Here is a 15,824-nt window from a genome sequence, read left to right as displayed (position 1 = left end):
CAAAGTGAGCTAGCACCTCTTCTGAAGTAATGAGTCTTTTACTCTCTTGAAAAGCTTGTTCACAGCTGTCACTCCACTTCCATTGTGACCCTGTCTGTAGCAGTGCATTTAGTGGATGTAACACTGTGGATAGGTTGGGCAAGAACTTGTGATAGTAGTTCACCAGTCCAAGATATGATCTCAACTGAGACACATTTTCAGGTGTTGGTGCATTAATCACAGCTTCAATCTTGTCTGGAGACTTGTGTAAACTGTCCTTGTCAATCACATGTCCACAGTATGAGATTTCCTTTTTGAAAAACTCACACTTGTCTCGGTTCGCTCGGAGCCCATACTCCCGTAACCTGATGAGTACCTGTTCGAGGTTGGAAAGGTGGTCGTTGTCATTCTTGCCAGTAATGATGATGTCATCAAGATAACACTGAGTACCTGGGATCCCCTGCAGGACTTGGTCCATTGCCCTTTGCCAGATTGCAGGAGCTGATGCTATTCCAAATACCAGCCGATTGTACTGGTAAAGGCCTTTGTGCGTATTTATTGTCAGGTACTTCTTTGATGCATCATCAATTTCCATTTGGAGATAGGCCTGGGCCAAGTCAATCTTTGTGAAGCATTCCCCTCTTGACAGGGAAGCAAAGATGCGAGGCAATGGGTACTGTACTGTGTGGAGGACTGGGTTAGCAGTCACTTTAAAGTCTCCACAGATGCGCACTTTTCTTGGTTTTCCTGGTTTTGTGCTGGAGGTTTTCTTCATCACTGGAACTATAGGTGTGGCCCATTCGCTCCAATCCACCTTGGACAGGACCCCTAACTGCTCCAAGTTCTCCAGCTCTGCTTCTACTGAAGGGCGAATTGCATAAGGCACTGGTCTGGCCTTGTGGAACTTTGGATTTGCATTCTCCTCAATCTTAATTTTTGCTTTCATGCCCTTAAGTGTTCCTATTCCCTTCTTGAACACTTCCTGAGAGTCAGAGAGTATTTGTGACAGTCTCTCAGGAGTGGCGTTGCTGTCCTCCTTTGCTGACACAAACAGTGCTTGGATGGTGTGCCAATCCAACTGTATTTTCCTGAGCCATTTGCGTCCCAGTAATGGTGGTCCTCCATTTTCCACTACATAGAGGTTCAATTGCGGTATTTTTTTTTCTTTGTATGTCACTGTCACTTTTATTTTACCTTTGGGGCACACTCTTTGTCCTGTGTATGTCTTTAACAGTACTTTAGTTGGCCTTAGTGGTATGTGTGAAAACAGTCGTTTGTAGTCATGTACAGAGATCACTGTTAAAGCTGAGCCTGTGTCCAACTCCATTTTCAGCCTAACTCCTGCCACTTCTGGAGTAACCCATATTATTCTGTGATCGCTGTCTCTTTCACACTGTGTAGTTTTAGACAAGCCAGATCCTTTTCCTCTGAGTCTGTGTCACTTTTTTCTTTATCTGAACTGTCTCCAGTCACGTAGTGTACCTTCTTGTATCTATCTTTGAAAGGTTTCTTGTTTTCAGTCACTTGATATACCTTTTTGTTACTCTGTATTGTATCAGTTTTCGGCTTCTTATTTGCTTTGCAGACTCTTTCAATGTGCCCTCGTCTGCCACATTGTCTGCAATCTTTGTCTTTAAACCAACAGTCATTGTGATCATGTGACATTTTGCCACAGCGATAGCACTTCTTTTTTCATTTCAGTGCCATTTTATTAGTTGAATATTCCAGGGATTTTTGTTGAATTTCTAAAGCGCCACGTGCTGCTGCTTCCATTGATATTGCGATAGTCAGAGCCTTCTCCAATGTGAGGTCTTTTTCAGACAGGAGCTTCTTTTGTGTGCTTTCACTTTGCATGCCACACACAAATCTATCCCTCAATGCGTCTGATAAGCCCACTCCAAATTGGCAATGTTCTGATAATTTGCGCAACTTTGCCAAATATTCAGAAATGCTTTCATTTTTGCTCTGGTTCTGTTTATGGAATTTAAATCTTTCGGCTATGAGCAGTGGTTTGGGGCTTAAATGGTCTTGGAGTGTGTCCACTATTTGTTTGAATGTTTTGTTTGCTGGCTTTTCAGGGGTTAATAAACTACGTAGCAGCCCATATGTCTTTGCATCCATAGCACTCAGCAAAACAGTGGTTTTCTTTTCTACCTCCACTCCGTTAGCCTCAGAGTACAACTCCACTCTTTCAATGTAAGTTGCCCAGTCTTCAATGCTGCTATCAAATGCTGCAATAGTGCCAATCATCACCATTTTTTTTCCAAACCCGTTTTTCTTTCTTTACTAGTTAGCTAGCGTCATGCAAGTCCTGTGCACTTTTCACTTGACTTACGTATCCCCTGCCTAGCTTAGCAAGTGTGCTCCATTTCCTCTACCTTCTCGCTCCTTTCTTCCAAGTTTCTGTGTCCTCTGGATGCGACGCCAGAATAGGAAGACGTAGGTTCATAATTCTCGTCGCCAATTTGTTGTGTTTGTACCGCTATACACAACTACATAAAATAATAAAGCAGCAGAGACTGAGAGTAACTTCAAGTGATCTTTACTGGGTAACTGGAACTTCGGCACTGACTATACAAATCAATACGCGTCTGTTATATAAGCTCGCAACTAAGGATGTACATCCGCAAAACAAAGCAGTCCCTTCAATGTTGTATACATTACATACTGTTTAAATCTTTTATTAAGCTTTAGGTCTGTTGTCTTACTCATAGCAGCACCAGAGGGAAAAAGCCTGGCATTAGGACCCCTAGCCTGGGTCTTCAAAACAATAGTAGTCCTTACAGATGCCTGCAGGCCAATGACAACTCAGCATGTCATCACATGTGAATATAATAGGTATTCCTTACAGATGCCTGCAGGCCAATGATAATTCAATATGCAAATGTTACAAGTGGGTGAGTGTTTTTTTTTAAGTTTAAAGCTTATTCTGTTAAGTTAGTTCTTAGTCTTTTAAATAAAGGTTAGTACTTTGTCTTTTAAATAGTCTGTTAGTGTAAGTTTTGCAAAATTCAGGCAGTTCCCCCCTGAAGATTATATTTAAATAAAAGAGATCCTGGTTGGACTGATTATAAAACCAGGGCACCCAAAATGGCTGCGGTAAACCTCGTGACCAGGCCGAATTCGATTTTAAAACAAAGGTTTTGCAAAGTAAGCAGGTTTTAAAAGTTAAAAGAGTTCAAGTTTTAAACTAATCAAGGATTTTGTAAAGACTGATGAAACGGACAGAAGACTGTAACTTTCCAGTCCTCAAGTGGGAATGGGCTCCATCAAGCCATTAGGCTCTCTGCATTTTAAATCGGGAACCGCTCACCAGAGACATTAAGCCTGAATGGGAGCAATTCACAACTTGTCTTTAACAACAGCCAGGGTTTCGAGGCTACTTTAGACATAACGACTATCACTCTACAGGTCATTTTTATAAACGTTTTTGAACATTTAAACGAGCTCACCCAAATCATACAAAGGACTGAACTGATTTGCCGAGCAAATAAGGGCTACCGAGAGGAGTATAAATATAGCCCCTCAGGAAGCCATGCTCTCTCTCTCCTTGCCTCCCGCTCCCTGTCTGCCACCACCCCAGGAAAAGGACCTACGAAGAAGAGCCCATCCCGAGAGGTGAGATACCCTGCAGAGACTGTTTTATTACTGGAGTATTTTCACCTGGATGGTACCCTGTGCAGCATTGAAACCACGTGGCATCGAAAGGCAGCAGGGCAAAGAAGCAAGATCCTCATCTGTTTAAATGACTTGGACTGGTGAGCATGGAATTCTGACCCCTCATAAGATAGCCTAGTGAGGTTTAGAGGATGGGAGTTAAGGGGATTGCTAAAATTGTCATTTTAGCCATTTTCCCTCGATGTGCCATTTCTCCTCCCCTGTTAAGTGTAAGTGTACTGCATTCATATCATCCTTTTGTATAGTATTGTTATCTTATTTTCTCTGCTAATAAATTTTGGTTTTCTTTGTACCAAACCACTGGTCTGCTCGTTTGCCTATATCGCTATCTGCCAATAAGTCCGGGGATCAGAACTAAGGGGTGAGCGATCCGAACCGCTCAGAGATAAGGCAGCCGGAGACATAACCGACTGGCCAAAGCAAGTAGCAAAACCCCCTACATAGATAAAGGGATGACAGGAATGGCAGGGCAGCTCAGTCTAGTGGAGTGCACATCCTGTGGCATGTGGAAAGTCATGGACGCTTTGTGTTGCATGGGTGACTACATGTGCAGTATCAGCAGCTGCAACGACTCGAGCGATGGTTTACGGAGCTTGAGTGGTGACTGAAGTCACTGTGGTGCTTCCGTGAGGCTGAGAACTACATGGATAGCACGTTTAGTGAGCCCACGGCCTAAGAGAGAGTGGACAGAGAGCAATTGGGTGACCACCAGACAGAAGAAGACCAGGCAGGCTTTGCAGGAGGCCCCGGAGGGCATCTCGCTCTCCAACCGGTATTCTATCCTGAGTACTGGTGGGGGAGCTGGTCCCTCTGAGGAGTGCAGTCAGAGCCAAGTCCTCGGCACCATGGGTGGCTCCGCTGCACACGGCGGGGGGGAATACCGGAAGAGCAATAGTGGTAGGGGATTCAATAGTGAGGGGAGCAGACAGGCGTTTCTGCAGCCGTAGGCATGACTCCAGGATGGTATGTTGCCTCCCTGGTGCCAATGTCAAGGATTTCACTGAACGGCTGCAGAGCATTCTGGGGGGAGAGGGTCAACAGCCAGATGTTGTGGTCCATATCGGTACCAATGACAGAGGTAGAAAGAGGGATGAGGACCTGCAGGCAGAGTTTAGGGAGCTAGGAGTCAGATTAAAAAACAGGACCTCAAATCTCCGGATTACCCCCAGTGCCACGTGGTAGTGAGTCCAGAAATAGGAAGATAGAGCAGATGAATGCGTGGCTGGAAGGATGGTGCAGGAGGGAGGGCTTTAGATTCCTGAGGCATTGGGACTGTTTCTGGGGGAGGTGGGACCTGTACAAGCTGGACAGGTTGCACCTCAACAGAGCTGGTACCAATATCCTCGTGGTGGCGGGGGGAAGGAGGTTGCTAGTGCTATTGGGGAGGGTTTAAACAAGCTTGGCAGGGGGATGGAAACCTAAGAATAAAGTCAGTAGGGAGGGAAGAAAAACTGGAATTGGAAAACAAAAACATAGGAAGTAATTTGGAAGGACAGAGGAATCAAGGGCGAGATAGTAGCCAACAAGGAGGTTTGCCTGTACTAAATGGCATATACTTCAGTGCAAGGTGTTGAGTCTGTATGTTCCAGTTATGTTTAGGATCAATCACTGGACACAGACAACAAGAATAACTTTTAACAGGTCTTTACTATTCGAAGGTCAGGGCTGAACTGCCCAGCAAGTCCTTGCACAACACTTATATACCGGTGTGGTCACCACCGGTATTACAGTATTACAGTATACAGCAGCCAAGAGAAAATAGTACATCTCTTAAGGTAGTTCACTTAAGGTGGAACAGGTTACATACGTCACAATCCTCCCTTTTTAGCTTAACAGTTATATCCCCATTTAACATAACATAATAACATATATATATATACAACTTCATGCAAAACAGTTCAAAGATTCAGTCTCTGAGGAGGCCTCCTGATTCGAGTTGGATAACGCCTTTCAGGGGTCTCTGATTCTCGTTGCTGGGGTGACTCATCTAGTTGGTCTCTTATGGATTGGACATCATCATCAGGTACATTCACTTCTGAGGTAGATGCTTCAGGTTCACTAACTTCTTTCACGGTTGTCTCTGCCGTAACCATGGGTTCGACCCTTGTTCTCGATTCTACCAGTTGGTCAGCATGACGCCGTATTACATTTTCACCAATATCTACCGTGTACATCAGGGGTCCTTGTCTGGCCCGAATTGTTCCAGATTGCCATTTCTCGTTTTTATAGTCCCGGGCTAACACTGGTTGTCCTATTTCGAAGCTCCGAGTGGTCTTGTTATTTATATGCTGGAACTGTTTGTTTTCAACTTCCCTCCGCACATTTGGTTTTAACAAGTCCAACCTGGACCGCAACCTCCTGTTATAGAACATCATGGCAGGACTTTGGTTTGTCACTGCATGAGTGGCGTTTCGATATGCCAGTAGGAATTTGTCCACCTTGTGTTGTAGTGGAATCTGATCTTCGCTCATGGCCATTATTGCTTTTTTAAACATTTGTACAAATCTCTCGGCCAACCCGTTTGTAGCCGGATGATATGGGGCAGAGGTATAATGTTTCACCCCATTCTTCTTCATGAATTTCTGGAATTCATCTGACACGAACTGCGATCCGTTGTCTGAACATATTTGTTCTGGTAATCCATTTCTCGCAAATATCGTTCTTAACACCGCGATCATCTTTTCCGAGGTAGTGGTAGTCATCTTAATCACTTCTGGCCATTTAGAATGTGCATCCACCGCAATTAAAAACATGGAGTCCATGAAAGGACCAGCAAAGTCAATATGTACACGTTGCCATGGGGTTGAAGGCCATTCCCATGGATGCAGCGGTGCAATCGGAGGTGCATTTTGCACTTTTTGGCACCCTGAGCAGCTTTTCGTCAGCTCCCCTATCTGTTGGTCGATACCCGGCCACCACACATAAGCTCTAGCAAGGCTTTTCATCTTGACTCTCCCCAGATGACCTTCATGCAGTTCCTTTAGAACTCGCTCTCTTAACTTAGGAGGAATAATTACCCTTGTTCCATACATCAATGTTCCTTGACAGACGGACAGCTGTTCTCGTCTTGCTGAGAATGCCGGTAACAGTGGATCACCATGTGCTGGCCATCCCTTCACTGTCACTTCGTAGACCCTGGACAGTGTCGGGTCCTTCCTGGTTTCTCTTTCAATACTTGCATTGGTGACTGGTAAACATTCGATGATGGTCGAGTGAAATAACTCAACAGGGTCAACCGTCGGTGCCTCCTCCTCTGTAGGTAGTGGCAGGCGCGACAGCCCATCAGCATTACCATGCTGCTTTGTACCTTTGAATTCTATCTGATATTGATGTGCCCCTAGGAAAAGGGACCATCTCTGGAGTCTCTGTGCTGTCATCACCGAAACACACTTCTTCGGGTTAAAAATGGATACCAACAGCTGGTGGTCTGTCAGAAGCGTAAACTTTTGGCCCTGCAGGTAATGATTAAACTTCTTTACTCCCCACACAAGGCTGAGAGCCTCCCTATCTATCTGAGCATAGTTGCGCTCAGCGGAGGTCAATGATCTGGATGCGAACGCAACTGGCCTCTCCTGGCCACTTGGCAACTTGTGTGAGAATACTGCCCCCATACCATATGGAGAAGCATCACAAGCCAAACGAATAGGCAGCGTTGGGTTGAAGTGAGCCAACACTTCCTCTGAGGTGATCAATGCCTTGCTTTTGCGAAAGGCCCTCTTACAGTCCTCGCTCCACTTCCATGGTACTCCCTTCTGCAAAAGAGCGTTCAGCGGGTGCAGCACCGTGGATAAATTTGGCAGAAACTTATGGTAATAGTTAATCAACCCTAGAAACGACCTCAATTGGGATACATTATCCGGAGCGGGAGCCTTCACAACAGCTTCGATCTTGTCAGGAGACTTATGAAGCCCCTCCTGGTCAATGACATGACCACAGTACGAGATCCGCTTCTGAAAGAATTCACATTTCTGGCGATTAACTCGAAGACCATATTCTTTCAATCTGGTGAGCACCAGTTCCAAGTTTGCAAGGTGTTCCTCGTCATCATCTCCTGTAATCAGAATATCGTCCAGGTAACATTGTGTACCTGGAATTCCCTGTAATACCTGCTCCATGGCCCTCTGCCAAATTGCTGGAGCCGATGCCACTCCAAAAACCAGTCTATTATACCGGTACAAGCCTCTATGCGTGTTGATCGTGAGATACTGGCGTGACTCTTCCTCAACTTCCATCTGTAAGTACGCCTGTGCCAGGTCTATCTTGGTGAAGTGTTTCCCGCCAGACAACGAAGCGAAGATATCCTCAATCCGTGGAAGCGGATACTGCACCGTGTGAAGCACCGGATTAACAGTGATCTTGAAATCTCCACATATGCGAACCTTCCCCGGTTCCCCCGGCTTGTTGCTCGATGAACGCTTCATGACTGGGACAATGGGCGTGGCCCACTCACTCCAGTCTACCTTAGACAGTACTCCTGAACGTTCTAGCCCTTTTGCGTGTTCTTCAACCTTGATGTTTGCCATAATTCCTCTCAGTGTTCCCAGTCCCTGTTGGAACACCTCTTTAGCATCGTCCAATATTCTGGACAATCGTTTAGGTTTGACATCTTTTGTACCGGAATCTACCGTTAGTGCTTTTAAGGAATGCCAGTCCATATTTATTTTCCTAATCCACTCCCGTCCCAGTAGTGGTGGACCTCCCTCAGGTAGCACATATAAGTCCATTCCTCAGCTTTCTTTGCCCTTGTGGACCAACTTTACCTCTATCTTCCCGATGGGGTATACTCTTTGCCCCGTGTATGTTTTCAATACAATCTCCGTATCCCGTAGGGGAATATGTGGGAATAACCTTTTGTAATCTTTCTTATTCATGACCGTCAATGCCGATCCAGTGTCCAATTCCATCTTCACTTGGACTCCTGCTATCTGAAGTGTGACCCAAATTGTTTGGAGGTCTGCTTCCTTACCAACATTGTGTACTCTTAGACTACACAGTTCATTACTGCTGGAGTCTGAATCTGACTTCTGTTCGTTCGAACTGTTCTCTGTCACCTTGTGTACCTTTTTGTAGTTTTCCTGCGGTGACTTTTTGTTGCTGGTCTTCTTTCCTGACCGGCATACTTTAGCTATGTGACCAAGCCTGCCACATTTTCTGCATTCCTGATTTTTGATCCAACACTGGTTCTGATCGTGCGTTGTCTTTCCACAACCATAACATTTTACTGTACTCAAGACCATTTGATTGGTGCAGAGTTCCGGTGACCGTACCTGCATTTCCACAGTGCCTCTCGCTGCAGCTTCTTGCGATGCTGCAATAGTGACAGCTTTATCAAGCATAAGATCATTCTCTTCAAGCAGTCGCTTTTGTGTTCCTTCTTTTAACAATCCACACACAAATTTATCTCTCAGCGCATCTGCTAGCCCTGTTCCAAACTGACAGTACTTCGATAGCTTACGTAGTTCAATTAAAAATTCAGCGTTGCTTTCGTCTTTCAACTGCGTTCTTCTGTAAAATTTAAATTGTTCCGCTATCATCAGCGGCGTGGGGTTTAAATGATTTTTCAGGACAGTAACAATATTCGCGAAGGTCTGATCCACTGATTTATTTGGTGATAGAAGGTGCTTCAATAGCCCGTATGTCTTCGCCCCCATTGAGCTTAATAAGGTTAATGCTTTCTCATCATCTGGTACCTTATTTGCTTTACAATAAACTTCCATGCGTTCTACATACGTGGTCCAATCTTCGATATCACTATCAAAGGTATTAATGCTCCCATGTTTAGGCATCCTTGCAAGTTTTTAATTTTTTTTTCTTTTTCTCAAAATGGCGGCTTCCCGCGCTTGTCTTCTTCCCCCGCCTACTAAAATGGTGGATTCCCGCGTTTGCCGCCTTCCCCCGCTGGCTGCAATGGCGATTGCCTTGCTGCTGCCATTCTCGCCTCCCCAGCGGTTCTCACTCCCCGACGCTGCTTTGCCTTGCAGCCCCGCTTGCAGCCCGGTCCTTTACACCGGCTGCGTTTGAATTCTCCGCGGCTCTCGTGCCTTAAGCTTCTCAACTCCCCGACGCTGCTTTGCCTCGCAGCCCCGCTCGCAGCCCGGTCCTGTACACCGGCTGCGTTTGAGTTCTCCGCGGCTCTCGAGCCTTAAGCTGCCCCAGTCGCTGCGCCTCTCAGCCTCGATTGCAGCCCAGCCCTTTCTACCGGCCGTGGTTGAGCTCTCCGCCCTTATTCCTCCGTTTTCCCTCCCCTTCTCCACAGTCAACGCGGCCGACTTTCTGCTCGTGTCGCTGATCGGCTTACCCACCACCGTAGTAGAAGGGATGATCACTGCCTGTCGCTGATGGAGGGCTTCGTGGTCAGAATTCTTTTTCTTTTTAACCCGGGTTCTCGATGCCTCCCGTGCGATGGTGCTCAGCAGGATGATGAGGGCGGATGCCTCTTCTCGACGCCCGTTTTGAGGACGAAGCTGCCTTGGATGTAAATTTGCCGCAGGGTAAGATCGGACTCGTCGCCACTGTTGAGTCTGTATGTTCCAGCTATGTTTTGGATCAATCACTGGACACAGACAACAAGAATAACTTTTAACAGGTCTTTACTATTCGAAGGTCAGGGCTGAACTGCCCAGCAAATCCTTGCACAACACTTATATACCGGTGTGGTCACCACCGGTATTACAGTATTACAGTATACAGCAGCCAAGAGAAAGTAGTACATCTCTTAAGGTAGTTCTCTTAAGGTGGAACAGGTTACATACACCACACAAGGAGTATAACGAACAAGGCAGATGAGCTGAGGGCACAGGTAGATACTTGGAACTATGATATTATAGCAATTACAGAGATGTGGCTGAAAGAGTGGCAGGTATGGCAGCTCAACATTCCTGGTTACAGGATTTTCAGACGGGATAGAGAGGGAGGTAAAATGGATGGGGGGTTGCGGTGTTGATTAAAGAAACTATTACAGCTGTGAGGAGGGATGATATGTTGCAGGGATCATCAAACAAGGCCATACGGGTCAAATTGGAAAACAAAAAAGGGGCGATCTCACTGCTGGGAGTGTACTATAGGCCCCCAAAGAGTGAGAGGGAGATAGAAGAACAAATATGTAGACAAATTTCTGAGAAGTGCGAAAACTATAGGGCAGTAATGGTAGGGGATTTCAACTACCCCAATATTAACTGGGATAAAATTAGTGTGAAGAGTATAGAGGGAGCGGAATTCCTAAAATGCACCCAGGAGAACTTTTTTAGCCAGTATGTAGCAAGCCCAACAAGGGAGGGGGCGGTTCTGGACTTAGTTTTAAGGACTGAAGCTGGGCAGGCAGAAGACGTATCAGTGGGGGAGCATTTTGGTGCTAGTGACCATATTTCTGTTAGATTTAAGGTAGTTATGGAAAAGGACAAGGATAGATCAGGAATAAAAATTCTAAATTGGGGAAAAGCAAATTTTGCTAAGCTCAGAGGGGATTTAGCCATTGTGGACTGGAAACAACTACTTGAAGGTAAATCAGTGTCAGAACAGTGGGAGGCATTCAAGGAGGAGATCCGGAGGGTTCAGACCAAATAGGCGCCCTGAAAGAAAAAAGGTGGGACTAACAAATCTAGAGCCCCCTGGATGTCTAGAGACATACAGGGTAGGATAAAGAAAAAAGGGAGGCGTATGACAGATACCGAGGGCTAAATACTGCAAAATCTTTAGGAGTGCAGAAAGTGCAGGGTTGCAATTAAAAAGGATATTGGGAAAGCAAAGAGAGAGCATGAAAAATTCTTGGCAAGTAAAATCAAGGAAAACTCAAAGATGTTTTATAAATATATTAAGAGTAAGAGGATAACTATAGAAAGGGTAGGGACTATTAGAGATCATGAGGATAATCTGTGTGTGGAGGTGGGAGACGTCGGTAGGGTTCTTAATGAATACTTTGCGTCTGTTTTCACAAAGGAGAGGGCGAAGCAGACATTGTTATCGGGGGGAGGTGTGTGAAATATTAGGTGAAATAAACATAGTGAGAGAGGAAGTATTAAGGGGTTTAGCAGCTTTAAAAGTGGAGAAATCCCCAGGCCCGGATGAAATATGTCCCAGGCTGCTAAGCGAAGCAAAAGAGGAAATAGCAGAGGCCCTGACCATCATTTTTCAATCCTCCTGGGCTTCAGGTGTGGTGCTGGAGGATCGGAGGAATGCTAATGTGGTGCCCTTGTTTATTAGGGAGAAAAGGATAGATCGAGTAATTATAGGCCAGTCAGCCTAACCTCGGTGTTGGGAAAATTATTGGAAAGAATTCTGAAGGACAGGATAAATCTTCATTTAGAATGATACGGATTATTAGCCAATAAAATATACCTATCAATTCATCCAATGAAAAGCGACGAGTTAAGAAAGTAACTATAGGATTTTATTGGCTAAATTTTAAAATGTCGTTACCTGAGCAGCCAAACGACCAGTCAACGGAGCAGCCAAACGACCAGTCAGACGCCCAGCTACAACAGCCGCAGCAGCCGGCCTGGCTGTGAGCCCTCCGACCACCGTACCTGGATCTAAACCCACAGGCAGCAAACGCAGCCCTCGACTTCGAACACTGGCTGAGCTGTTTCGAATCCTACCTGGGAGAATCCGGCGTGCCTCAGAGATCCAAGCTAAGAGTTCTGACCGCCCAAGTGAGCCCTAAAGTATTCGCACTCATCCGGGACCTTACTACATACGAGGCCGCCATCAACCTGCTGAAACAACAGTACCGGAGCCCGGTAAATTCCATGTATGCCAGACATCTCCTAAGATCCCGCCTGCAACAGCCAGGAGAGTCTGTAGATGAATTTTTACGGGCGCTACAAACACTCGGCAGGGACTGTGACTTTAAAGCGGCAACGGCGGCAGAAAATACTGAAGATAATATCCGCGATGCCTTCGTGAAAGGCCTGCGGTCCGACTACTCACCGCAAAGACTGCTTGAAGCAAAGGACCTCGACCTGAACACAGCTGCAGCCCTCGCTCGCTCCCTAGAAGTGGCCCATCAGGACCTCGAGGCGTACTCCAGGTACTGTAATTCGCGACCCTGGGAGTCGGGACCGACCCCGACCGCAATACCCCTCACAGCGCCGTCCCTGGGACCTACCTCAGCGTCGGCGTCCCGGACCCGATCGGGACCGCCACCCCCGGTACCGGCTGCGACATCGGACCCCCGCGATCGGGCTGCCGGCTGCTTCTTCTGCAGCCAGGCGAAACACCCGAGGTCGCGCTGCCCTGCGAGAAACGCGACTTGCTCCAGTTGCCAGAATAAAGGCCACTTCGCTAAGGCCTGCAGAGGGAGAGCCACAGACACCAGCAGTGCCTCATGCGAGCTGTGGGGGCGGCCATCTTTCATCAAGGCCACAGATGCCAGTATCCCCTCGTGTGAGTCGTGGGGGCGGCCATCTTTGATCAAGGCCACCGACACCAGCAGTGCCACATGTGAGTTGTGGGGGCAGCCATCTTCTCCGCCATCTTACCCCACCTCGTGGGCGCCGCCATTTTACCCACCACACTCGACCGCCACCTCGCCTCCATACCCGACCACCGCCTCACCCGCAGACTACAGCAGCTCGCTCAGCCATACACTAGCCTCCGTCACACTGGACCAAGCTCGCCCGCATCACCTGTCCAAGTCCATGATGGACATCGAAGTAAACGGCCACGCCACGACCTGCCTGTTCGACAGCGGAAGCACGGAGAGCTTCATCCATCCAGACACGGAGAGCCACTACTCCCTCACTGTCCGGCCAACGCGCTACCGGGTCTCGATGGCGTCTAGGTCCCACTCTACAGACATCAGTGGCTACTGTGTTGTGACCCTGTCGGTTAGGGGCACGGAGTATAAAAATTTTAAACTTCTCATCCTGCCCCAACTCTGCGCTGCCGTCCTACTAGGGCTGGATTTCCAATCCCACCTTCAAAGTGTCACTCTAGCATACGGTGGACCCCTCCCCCCACTCACAGTCGACAACCAGCAGCCTTTAAACCGCCCACCGCGTACCACCTGCGGCCTATCCACCCTCAGGGTCCCGCCTCCCTCCCTGTTCGCCAACCTCACCCGCGACTGTAAACCCGTCGCCACCAAGAGCAGGCGGTACAGCGCCGGGGACAGAGCTTTTATTAGCTCTGAAGTGCAGCGCCTCCTGAAGGAGGGCATCATCGAGAGAAGCAACAGCCCCTGGCGCGCTCAGGTCGTAGTCGGCAAGACCGGCGATAAAAACCGTCTAGTCATCGACTACAGCCAAACCATAAACCGGTACACCCAGCTGGACGCATACCCCCTTCCCCGCATATCTGATATGGTCAATCAGATTGCACAGTACCGCGTATTCTCTACCGTCGACCTTAAGTCGGCCTATCACCAACTCCCTATCCGCCCTGAGGACCGCCAGTATACCGCCTTCGAGGCGAATGGCCGCCTCTACCACTTCCTGAGGGTTCCCTTTGGCATCACCAATGGGGTTTCGGTCTTCCAAAGGGAGATGGTTGACCAGAACGGGCTGCAAGCCACGTTCCCCTAGCTAGATAACGTCACCATCTGCGGCCGCGACCGGCAGGACCACGATGCTAATCTGGAGAGATTCCTCCGTACGGCCCAGCGGCTGAACCTCACCTACAATAAGGAGAAATGTGTGTTTAACACCTCGCGCCTTGCCATCCTCGGCTGCGTAGTAGAGAACGGAGTCATCGGCCCCGACCCCGAAAGAATGCGCCCCCTCATGGAGCTTCCCCTCCCCCACTGTCCAAAGGCGCTGAGGAGAACCCTGGGTCTCTTCGCCTACTATGCCCAATGGGTGCCCAATTATGCGGACAAAGCCAGACCCCTCATGAAGTCCACCTCCTTCCCCCTGACGGCAGAAGCGTGCGCAGCCTTCTCCCTCATTAAGGGAGACATTGCTAAGGCCACAATGCACGCGGTGGATGAGTCTATCCCTTTCCAAATGGAGAGCGATGCATCCGACTTCGCCCTGGCCGCAACCCTTAACCAGGAGGGGAGACCAGTGGCCTTCTTCTCAAGGACCCTCCAGGGCCCCAAGATCCGACACTCTTCGGTCGAGAAGGAGGCCCAGGCGATCGTGGAGGCTGTACGACCCTGGAGGCATTACCTGGCAGGCAAACGATTTACCCTCCTCACCGACCAACGTCCGGTCGCCTTTATGTTTAATAACAAGCTGAGGGGCAAAATCAAGAACGACAAGATCTTGAGGTGGAGAATCGAGCTCTCCACCTATGATTATGATATCTTGTACCGGCCTGGTAAACTGAACAAACCCCCAGATGCTCTATCACGAAGTACATGCGCCAGCGTGCAAAGTGATAGACTGCAGACCCTCCACAACGACCTCTGCCACCCCGGGGTCACCAGACTTTACCACTTCATTAAGGCCTGCAACCTGCCCTACTCCATCGAGGAGGTCAGGACCATGACCAGGAACTGCCAAACCTGTGCCGAATGCAAACCGCATTTCTTTAGGCCGGACAGAGCAAGCCTGATCAAGGCCACCCGCCCCTTCGAGCGCTTGAGCATCGATTTTAAGGGGCCCCTCCCGCCCCCTGACCGTAATGTGTACTTCCTCAACATTATTGATGAGTACTCCCGTTTCCCCTTCGCCTTCCCCTGCCCAGACATGACCAGTACCACGGTCATCAGATGCCTGAACGACCTCTTCGCCTTGTTCGGGTTCCCGAACTATATACATAGCGACCGAGGCTCCTCCTTCATGAGCGAGGAACTTCGCCAGTTCCTACTAGCGAGAGGTATTGCTGCAAGCAGGACCACCAGCTACAACCCCCGGGGGAACGGCCAGGTGGAAAGAGAGAACGCCAATAAAAATCATCAGTCCAAAGATGTGCGGGTTAGGTTGATTGGCTATGATAAATTGACCCTTAGTGTTAGGAGGATTAAATACGTGGGGTTACAGGGATAGGGTGGGATATGTGTTGGTGTAGGGGTTACGGGGATCGGGTGGGATATGTGTCGGTGCAGGCTCGATGGGCCGAAATGGCCTCTATCTGCACTGTGGGGTTTCTGTGATATCTGTGATTTCTGTGATTAATCAAGGATAGTCAGCACGGATTTGTTAAGGGAAGGTCGTGTCTGACAAACTTGATTGAATTTTTTGAGGAGGTAACAAGGAGGGTAGAAACATAGAAAATAGGAGCAGGTG

This window comes from Somniosus microcephalus, chromosome 14 (genome assembly GCF_052327205.1).
Source record: "Somniosus microcephalus isolate GS21.2 chromosome 14, FLI_Smic_1.0, whole genome shotgun sequence".
Classification (NCBI taxonomy): domain Eukaryota; kingdom Metazoa; phylum Chordata; class Chondrichthyes; order Squaliformes; family Somniosidae; genus Somniosus; species Somniosus microcephalus.
Note: the sequence above shows the minus strand (reverse complement) of the source record.